The following is an 11,659-nucleotide window of genomic DNA, read 5'->3' on the forward strand; positions in this document are numbered from 1 at the left end:
AGGGGGAAAAAATGAACCCCATAGCATATCTCTCTTAGCTCAGAAAATTTGCATACAATAAACCAAGCATTACAATCTCTTGATACTTCCAGGGCTGAACAAACTATTGGAAAATTGTTATGCTGAAATATTCACAATACATTCACAATAGTATATTTTGCTATGTACATTATAATCAGTGTCATCAAATTATTTCTATACAATTGGCCAAAATAAATACAAGCAATTAAAATATTTATATTCATTTCACACATTATACTTCATTTTTCCTACATGAACATAATAACAGTGTAAAATAGATGGGCAATTGTGGTATTTCAGATTTTCAAGGCTCCTCAGTTGTATCTAATATAACCCTGCAGGCTATGGCTGATGAGATTACATTCCACAACATCTGGAAGACCAAACACTGCTTAATTCTGATGTAAAAGATTGGTTTCCAATCTAATTACTTCAGTATTCTCCATTTCTACTCTTTGAATTCACAAAACTAGACACTTGAAACCATTACAATTCACCTCAGAGTGCTCAGTCCTAGATATGTTGACTCCTGTACTGCAAAGCCCCTATTTTCAACAGTTTCTTTATAGCATTTGCTCATTTATTAATTTTAACTGTAAAAAAACTTAAATTTCCAGTTGAACGTCATTCATTTTCTTTAATAGCAGGAACTGTAATTGCATGTCTATCCACTGAACTGGCAAGTAAAACTCATTTAACACATTTGCATATATTTGTAAGTAGGCCTGAATAGGAATGACTTAGAAAGAGAGGTATACCTATGCTGATTTTATCCCTTTTATTTGGAATACAGTTAAGGCTTGAGCCTAAAGACCCAGTTCTATCAATCATCTTTGGGCCACTTTAGAAGTTCTTCTTTATCTGCACGTTGAAAGAATCTTGTTGAATTTGAAACAGTAATATTATAACATCAGTCACTGGGAAACATGACTGGGGGGAAAAAGGATCACCTTATAGCTACTTGGCATTGGTTGATTTCATCTAGTACATATTTTTATGTTTTTATAAAAATAGTGTTACATATTGGATCTCTACAGGCAAGTAGGAAAAAGATGCTGGCTTTAGTGTTGTTTTCTTGCTTGCCTGTTATTGGTTATTCCATTAACATGGAAACCAAGACATCTAAATTATTACACATGCATTTCAAATTTTATATATTTAAGAATCTTGACTTTAATATTCTTCTCATTTATTAATTTTATAAAATAAAATACCCAATTTTCCAATCCCAGATTATTTAAACAAATTATTAAAATAGCAAGGTTTTAAAGTACATTAAGAACACAGTAGCTTTTGGTAGCTTTTTATTGTTTCCATCCTAACAGAAAAGGGGCCTAATAAATTTTCATGAGGTTCCCCTATAATGATCATGTCACAAAAAAATCTTACTCAAATGTGTTTCCAAAATGCAGCATAAAAGATGTTGGGACATAGACCAGAATGTTGTATGCGGAATAAACAACTAGATTCCAAACCTTATAGATAATAATAAGTAGCACATTGAATTGGGCCTAGAAATGAGCTGGGAGTCAGAACTTTTTTTTTTAACCAGCAGAAATCTACAATATTCTCTTCAAGGTCTGATTACAAATTGCAATGATCCAATTTTTATGTATTAAATGAATGAATACAATATTCAGTAATGCTCATTAAAAGAAAGGGTGCAGGATACTCACAAACTGAAACCAAGCAAAGGTAATCTTGCCTCCAGGACCATTCCTAAACTACGGGTTGGATGCTTCAAGTAAAATAAAACCATACCATACATCTAAGCTCAGATCATGCTTGTACAAATCAGCAATTTGTCTTGTGTGTCTAGTTCATCCTTTAATCTATTTTTCGTTGGTGGTGGTGGTGATTATGGGTAACCTAGGCTGTCCTTCTACTAGGCACTAGATTGGGAAAAAGCTATTCCAGAAAAAAAAAACACCCACAGGTTTAGGTTTTATCTTTCTCTAATTATATATAAGTTTGGGCAAGATTTTTTCTTGGAGTTGAGACTGCTACCTTCTCCCATGGTTAAAAAAAGGATTAATGATAGGCTCCTCTCTCTCTCTCTCTCTCTCTCTCTCTCTCTCTCTACTACTGAAAAGTTTTACAATACATTTTATCTTTAACAATCCCTCCCCCCACCCTCCGCCCACCCCTACCTAGCCCTCCCTATCCCTCCCCCCCTTCCCCCCTCCCCCCCCCCGACTTCCCAGAGCTAAATACAAGGTATAAAAGCAAAAAGCAATCATAAACAACCATATGCTAACAACAATAAACTATTAAGTCTATCACACTCTAGCTCATATGAAATGACTACAAGCAATACTAATATACATTAAAAAAAGAAAAAAGAAAAAAAGAAAAAAACTTTTTAGTCCCATATTTGTTCTGGATATAATCAATCCATTTTTTCCACTCCATAGTATATCGTTGTTGCGAATGATCTTTCAAATAAGCCGAAATCTTTGCCATTTCGGCCAGGTCAGAAACTTTTAAAGTCCATTCTTCTATAGTCGGGAGTTCCTCCTTCTTCCAATATTGACCTATTAAGAGTCTTGCTGCTGTAATCAAATTCAGCATCAACTTAATGTCCACAACATTAGTATCTGTAATTATGCCCAATAAGAACAACTGCGGACAAAACTTTATCCTTTGCTTGAAGATCTTCTGCATATTCCACCAAATTTTAATCCAAAACTTGACAAATATGTTATATATATATATATATATATATATATATATATATATATATATATATATATATATATATATATATATATATATATATATATATATATATATATATATATATATATATATATATATATATATATATATATATATATATATATTCACACACACCAACATACCATAATAAATTTTAAAACTACTCTTATCAGGTTACTAATTAATTTGAAATATCTAATCTGTTCCTGCATTGGTGTAGTTGTAATGTCTGTTCCAAATAAAGTAATATCTTATTGAACAGAGATTCTTCTAGGATATAGCTTTCCAATCTACCAAATTACTTCCACTAGCCTATTTTTCAGATTTTTTTCTTTTTTTTTTTTATTGAAAAGTTTTAACATACAATTTTTCTTTAAAACCCCCCCTTCCCTTCCCATCACCCTCCCCCCTGCCCACTCTCCCCCACCCTTCTCCCTCCCCCCCTTCCTCCCCCCCCTCCCCCCCTCCCCCCCCCGACTTCCCAGATCTAAATACAAGGTATATATAAAAAAAAACAATCATAAACAACCATATATTAACAACCATAAACTCTAAAATCTATCACTCTCTAGCTTATATAGGATAAAACAAACCTTAATAATATCAAATATATATATATATAAAAAACTAATATAGAAAAAGAGACAAAGAAAAAGCCTTATTCAAATATAAAACTTCTTAACCCTATCCTTATTCTGGATAAACTCAAACCATTCTCTTCCTTCCATAATATAGCGTTCCTGCAAGTAATCTTACAAATAGGCCAAAATCTTCAGCATTTCAACCAAATCAAAAACCTCTAAAGCCCCATGAAAATAAATTACATCTTCATTACCACATCTCCAACATTTAGGCTAATAATTCAAATACATACTTAGCTTTTTAAAATCTAAATACCATCTATAAAACATTTTGTAAAAATTTCTCAAATTTCAAACTTGTTTAAATTTTACATTCCTCACCCAAATCTTTTCCCACCTCCCACTACTTGGCTGTAAGTACATTGTGAAAGTTCCATAGACTTCTGCTGTTCTTGTTCTTTTATCTTCTTTGATCGTTTTAAAGCAGCACGCGTCACCCTCTGTTCTCTAAGATCATCCAAAAGTGTTATAACTTGATCTCCTCCAGCAGCATTCTCCTCTATCTTTCCATCTTCAGCCTCTTGATGTTCTCCTTCTCCAGATCCCTTTGCAGCTTCCAGAAGTGTTGATGGAGTTACTTTTAAAACATTATTATAAAAATCACTCGCTTGCATCACAGTAACCAGACGATACCTTTTACCTTCATACGTCACCATAAGCCCAGCTGGAATCTCCCATCTAAACCTTATATCTCGTTGCTTGAGCTCTTGCACAAGAAATGTAAAATCCTTCCTTCTCCTTAGAATCTTTGAAGGAATTTCTTTTAGAACCAGAACTTCTTGATCAGCAATCACGACTTTAGTGTCATAGGCACCTTGTATAACTTCATCTCTAATTTCCCTTTTTGCAAAATAAACCACCACATCTCTAGGCAACTTTCTCTGTCTAGCAATCCATGAATTCACACGAAACACTTTATCCATGCCTTCTTTTATTTCGGATGCTGGCTGCTTCAATACCACTTCAAGAGCCTCAGAAACCAGCTGCTTTAGATCTTCCTTAATATTCTCCTTTAATCCTCTGATTCTAATAGCAAACTGCATCTGGAAATACTGGGCAAGACTCAAATCTCTATCCATTTTATCTCTTAAATCTTCATTCTCCAGTACTTTTGCTTCTAATATGGCATTCTTTTGAGTCAAATCTCCCACTTTTTCATCCAAATCTTCCACACATTCAGCCACTTTATACACTGAAGGCAAAATGTCTGCCTTCATCACCCTGAACTTCTGTTCCATCCTCTCCTCCATTCTCTCCTCCAACTTCTTCAATTTCTCCTCCATCTGTGCAAATTTCTCACCAATTGTTTGATTAATTGATTCCAAAAGTTTATCCAAAGCATCTCGCAAATCCTTCAGTGTCAATACATCAGGAGGATGCAACGCCTGTAATAATGATTGTTGCACCGGAGAAGATCCACCACTCCGAAGAGTTTTAGAGGGAGGTTTAGCCGCCATCTTTAACTTTCAATTGTGACGCACTTTCACTTAAAGTTTAAAAAAAAAATCCATCAAGCTCGAGAGTAAAATAAAATAATCCTCTTCACCTTTTTCTCTTGTACCGCTCTGCCTGCTTCTTTTAATCCATAGTCCTTCCTTCAGGCAGGGGTGGTCGCAGACGTTTACGTTTACGTTTACGTTTTATTTAATTTGTATACCGCCCTTCTCCCTAGGGACTCAGGGCGGTTCACAGGGCATATAAATAACAATACAATACAATACCATACAAAAGTTAAAACAAAAATTAAATCAATGCCCAATTAAAAAACAATAAAACAATTCTAAAAAACAACAATTTAAAACCCAACTCCCCCATCAGGCCAGACCGGCTAATTCAAATAAATGGGTCTTCAGGCCACGACGGAAAGTTCGGAGGTCTGATGCCATCCGGAGCTCCACCGGCAGTTGGTTCCACAAAGCCGGGGCACCCACAGAGAAGGCTCTCCCCCTGGGGGCCGCCAGTCGGCATTCCCTGACCGGAGGCACCCTGAGGAGGCCCTCTCTGTGGGAACGCACAGGGCGGAGGGGAGTTCTACTCCTGGTTCTACTCCATAAAGCCAGGAGCAGAGGCGCTGGCCAGCTGGGAGCGACCCAGGCTACGGGGGAGTTCGATCTTTCAGCCGCCCAAGCTACAAGCTCAGGCGGCCTCAGAGAACTCGACCCCTACCTGGGGCCTCACCCCCTCCTCTTCTCCCGAGGAGGGGGCTTCAAATTCGCCCGAACAGCTGATCGGCGCTGTTTCGGGCGAAAATCACTCAGCTGAGCCGCGGGCAGCCCGGGAAGGCTGTCTCCGGCCCCGCGGAGTCACCGGAAGTCCAGATTTTTTTCTAATACACTAACTTGGTCCCCATGTTAAGAATCACATGAATTGTCATGTCTCTTTTATATGCCAAAGCATGTAAATGCCCTATATCCATGGTGGTGAACCTATGGCACGTGTGCCACAGGTGGCACACAGAGTCCTCTCTGTGGGTATGCGCGCCATCGCCTCAGTACTAGGCCTCCACCGCCATGTGCAAAAAAAATATGTTTCAATCAATTTCAACTTCTCGCAGGGAAAAAAAGATCTCACAAACTTGGAATTGTTTGATTGAAGTTTATTTTTAGTCCCACACAGCAGCGGAAGAAGTGACGCATTGGAGCTGGAGAGAAGGTGCCGTGTGCAGGTGGGGGGCAGCGGGAGCAGGGTGCTCCATGTGAGGGGTGGGGCAGGGCCTGTGCATGGGGTGGACAATCAACACAGCGGTGCTAGCATGGTGGTAGACCAGTTGCTTCCCACCCCGCCAGACACCTGCCGAAGCCATGCAGGGTAAGATTGCCACTCCTGCCCAGTTGGCCTCACCTTCCCCAAGTGTTTTTTTTTCCGCCTTTCAGCTGCATTCTGTTTCTCCATTCGCTTCTCAGCTACATGTTTGTGGGACAAAAAAAAGTTCCATCAGGCTTTCTAACTTCTCATGAGAACTCGCAAGAAGTTAGAAAGCCTGATGGAACTTTTTTCTTTTACAATAGTCCCTCAAACACATGGAGAAGGCTGAGAAGCGAACAGAGAAATGAAATGTAGCTGAAAGGCAGGTTAGTAAAAAAACACTTGGGAGAGGCGAGTACATCTGGGTGGGGACAGCAACCTTACCCTGCATGGTAGCAGGAGGGTGGGGCCCATGCCAGGCCAGCCCCTGCAGCTGTGGGGCGGCCGTGATGGGTGGTGATGGGCAGGGCATTGAGGTAGGAGCTGGCAGGCTGACCAAAGCAACAGGTGTATTGCCGGAGGCTTGGGGAGGGAGGGTGCTGAAGTGGGCGGTTGGGCTATTGGCAAGAGCAACGTGGTTGAATGGAAAGCAGCCTCAGAGGATTTCTTTCCTTACCTGCCCCACTTGTTCTGAGGCTGCTTTCCACTCAACCACATTGCTCTTGCCAATGGCCCAATTGCCCACTTCAGCGCCTTCCTTCCCTGAGCCTCTGGCAATCCACCTGCTGCTTTGGTGGCTCTGTAGGCAGAGCTGCAAAGTTCTCTTCTCTGTCAGAGAAGAGAACTTTGCACCTCTGCCTACAGAGCCACCAACGCTGTAGCTGAGGGATCCTCAAACTATGGCCCAACCTGTCTATGGCCCAACCTGCCTGCCTCAACCTCCGGGCAAGCCATCCACCGGGCAAGCCATCCAATCGTGAGGAAAGGGTGGATGGATGGTGGCGACAGCTCCAGCCAATGCCGGGATGGCAAGTTGGTGGGAGAAGATGTTTTCTTCACAGTTTCTCCCTCGTGCATCCAAGGGCGTGCTTGCACTTTGGCCATGCTCCCTTCCTCTCCTTCTCTCGCCTATTCGTATTTTTACCTCAGGATCAGGCTGAGAGGTTTAGGCCTCGCTTGCAGCCTTGGCCTTGCTTAGAGCAGCCAAGCCTGGTGATGACAATGCTGCTGCTGCTGCTTCTGAGGCAGGTCCCTTGCTAGGTGCCACAGAACGCAAGTCCCAGCCTCCACCACTACTGCCGCCATGCTGGCCAAAAGGAAACTGGTGCCACTGACCCTCAACATCAGCCCCACCATCACCAAGGGACTCAGCCCCACTGGCGGTTGGAGTGGGGCTGCTGGAGTGGGGTGCTGGTTATGGGTCTGAGGGGAGCGGGCAAAGAGCGAGGTATTTGTGAGGGACACCCAGGATAAGCAAGAAAAAAGGAGAAGAATTTGCTCCTGGAAGGTTATTTCGGGGTTGTGGGAGGTTGTGTGGAGCTGAGGCGATGAAAGGTCAGGGGAGCCACTGGGAGGGAGGTCAGTCTTTGGAGGAGCATCCCGATCCACGAATGGGGTTGTGGTGCCACATGCAGATAAAGCTCTGAGAAGTAGGCAAAGCCAGAGGTGGTGGACAGCTCGGAGGAACTAGGAGTGCCAGAGCTGGTGGTTGAGAGAAACGTCATTGGCCTTTAGGGTCCAGGAAAGGGTGGAGGAAGAATGGGGCATTGGGATGTGTCCCATGGGAAAGAGGAATGAGGTCCTGCCAGGCAGGTTCTTCTGCCCTGAGATGGTCTGGAATGCCAATCAAGGAGAATATTTCTGGCACGCCTACCCAGTGGGCCATGCCTAACCCAGTGGGCCATACCCACCTAGCACCCAACAATAAATAAGTGGGGTTTGGGTTGCAGTTTGGACACTCGGTCTCTAAAAGGTTCGCCATCATTGCCCTACATCCTGAACAAAAATGCCCAAAATTTTGGCTGAGAATTCTGAAATTTGTAATCCCCAAATAATTCAGCCTTAGATAAAGAACAATTGGTCTAGGTTCTTCCAAATTCAGCATTATGTTATTATTAATTTATTAGAATAAATTATTTTATATGAGTTAATATTTTTATTGCAAGTCTTGGATAGGTTTTAGTGCCATATTAACTGAAATGAATAGAATGATGCATCTCCAATTTTCACTATGCAATCAGACTTTGTTGTCATGAAATGAAAGATGTTTATTGCTCTTGTAGTATTCAAAGATTACTGTAAAAACACATCTTGAGGTAGGTTATTGTCCTTTGTTCAATGGCAACAAGTTGAAAGTTTTTTAAATCCTTCAAAATAATTTTTTTCTTACATAGTGGGTTTTGGAAATTACATTTGCAGGCTCAAAAATTCTGAAGTAAATCCTGGAGTCTAATTTCTCAATCCAAACTCCACAGAAGTCTGTTTTAAATCATGGATGTAACAACAAAAATTGCCAATTTTAAAGAAGTTTTAAGTATATTGTACGATTTAACCCATCTTAATTGTTCATCATAAGTCACAATTTCTATTATCAATTATTTGTATTATTGCTCCAGGAATTTTCTGATACACACACACATACACACAAACACACACACACAGAGAGAGAGAAATAAGGTATTGCTGATATGATCTCACCATGTCACCACAGACGAGAGCATTACTTCAGATGTATATGTCAGTAGTTCCACCTATTTAATCAGTGATTTTCAAGTTATAGAGTAATGGGAATTAATCCAAGACTTTACAAAACTTTGGAATGACATACTGCATAAATACTACAGTGATTTGAGGGACATGCTCATATAAATTCAAACAATGTTTTCAATGTTATAATTCTCCATTAAAAGCCATATTTTGATGTGCAAGTGGAGACAGGAAGAGTAATAGCTCAATGATTTTATCTTTTATTTCAATTATGTAAATAGGTTTGTATAAAGAAAAGAATGGCTGGCTTAAAATCAGCTAGCAACTGTTATGTCTTTAATGTTTAATGTTTATAAGCTGCCTAGAGTCACCTCTAGGTGAGATGAGGGGCATATAAGTTGAATAATAATTTTTTTAAAATGTCTGAGTGGAGACATGTATACAATTTTCCAAGTCCAACATTTTAATTACATCTTCTCAAATCTGCTACAAGCTAGATATTGTTGAGTCCAACTTCCATCAACCTCAATACATTATGATTAGGGAAAATGGAAGTGGTTTCACTCATCTGGAGGATAACTCATCTTGCTATGGCTACTTTTAAAACTGGCTAAACCTACGAGTTTGGTGATCTTCTATATACATTTGGGGTGGGTGGGTGTTAAAAAATATTCTGGGACAAAGTCATGGACATTTTCTAGGATAGTTATAAATGTCCTGGCATGCACAAGGCTGCATCACAGATTTTAATGTAACAGATATGCCTGAAAAATTGTTTTCTAAGATCTTCCTTTCCCTTTCTCTTCCTTTCTCTTTCCCTTTCCAAAACTACTAAATTTGAATTTTGGAATTAGATTACAAAGCAATACAGGAGGAAAGAATAAACACATTCCTTTGTTATCTTTAAAATACCTATATGGTTGTCCCGGGATCTCTATGTTTGTATACATACAATTATCTGTTCATATGGAAACTAAACAGTAGAACCCCTATATCCCATTAATTCTGTTACAAGGCTGTGATGAAATCATAAAGTTCAGATACTATCCCAACGATTTAAGTAAGTAATTTGTTGTGAAGAAATAGTTTAGTCCTCTCTCCCCACTAAAATATGGGAATAATATTAACAAGTTGTAATACCTATTAGCCAGTGAACAGCCACAAAATGGGCACCAGTGGAAAATAATAGCCGCAAGGCATGAGGTAATGATTCCACTGCCCCTGGGTGAACTGTTAGTTCAAGAACCAGAAGTTGTGATTATAAAGGGTTTCCTGAGTTTGAAATGTAATGCTTCCTAACAGCAGGCCTGTTTGCTTCCAGAAATCGGGCTTCATGCCAGAAAAGAAGTCCCATCTAGTTTATTTTCCTTAGATGCTTTTGTTGGGTGGGGGGTGTTGTGTAGTGAGTTCGTTGCGCAGGAAAGAAGACGAGGCGAGTGAGTTCAGCAATGATCATGTTTATTTGCTTGCAGGATCTGAACTAGAGAACTAGGCTGCAGCTTGCAGCAATGTATAGCCTGGCCCCTAGGCGGCAGCCAATAGGTTTAAAGCAGCCTATTGCCGCCTAGGGACAACCAATAGCAGCACTGGAGATGGGGTGTCTGAGATGCTGGGAGCTGTTAGCTAGCTCCAGCTACCACGTGGTGTTACAATTAAGCCCAATACATTACAGGGGGAGGGGCACATATTCTATAGATCAGAGGTCTTCAAACTCGGCCCTTTTATGACTCATGGACTTCAACTCCCAGAATTCCTCAGCCAGTGTGCCTGGCTGAGGAATTCTGGGAGTTGAAGTCCATGAGTCATAAAAGGGCCGAGTTTGAAGACCCCTGCTATAGATGATGCCAGCATGATAGCAGGAACTTATACCTAGGCACTTGAGAACTCTACAACCTGTCCCCTGTGTATTGGTCCTGGAATTGGTTTTTTGAAAGAAAGATATACCTGAAACCCATCATTGTAATGTACTCTCTATTCTGAACCATATAAAACAATTCAGCTGCAGGTTGTGAAGACAGTCTTGCATTTCTCTAAGGTTCTGCCTTCCTGATATACTAGGACTGCATATCCTGGAGTGGCCATTGGGCAGGGTTGCTGAGAATTACAGGCTTAAAACATCTGGAAACCATCTGATTTAGGAATTATGCACAAAATTCCATTCAGTATGAGCCCAAGAGTATTTCCTCAGAAAGTCCCAGTTGTTTTAGTAAAAAGTTTATAATAGGAGATTACTCAGAAATAGTTCTATTGTGGTACTTTCCCTCAACCTCTGCATATATTTTTTTTTCCCTGTTGAACTGAAGCACTACCCATCTCTACTTAAACTGGCTTAAAACCACGCTGGTTTGAGATTTATCATCCCTATGGCCTATCTTTAACCTGCCTCCATTTCTCTCTTTATATGGACAAGCAAATGAAGGTATCCTAATTAAGTTCCTGCTGGATGCTTTAAGCAAAATAGCTATTGATTCAACCAGCTTTGTTTTTCTCTACAGGTCAACAGCTGATAGAAAATTTCATGGGACATGAAATTGACCAACATGCAAAGCCTGCCAAAGCCCTCCTTATGGAGATCAATTCTTTTCTTTTTTTTATTGAAAAGTTTTACAGTACATTTTTAAATACAAAACCCCTCCCCTCCCCCTCCCCTCTCCCCAAACCTCCCCAACTCTCCCCTCCCCTCCCCCCCTCCCCGACTTCCCAGAGCTAAATACAGGGTATAAAAATACAAACAAACATAATCTAAAATATGCAAACAACAATAAAATATTAAATTCTATCACACTTTAACTCTTAATAAAATAACTACAAGCTAGTTATACATCATATAAATCCACTACTTATTCAAATGCTAAGTGAAACTTTTTAGTCCCATATTTATTCTGGAT

The sequence above is a fragment of the Vipera berus genome, assembly GCF_964194415.1.
Source record: "Vipera berus genome assembly, chromosome: 5".
Lineage (NCBI taxonomy): Eukaryota > Metazoa > Chordata > Lepidosauria > Squamata > Viperidae > Vipera > Vipera berus.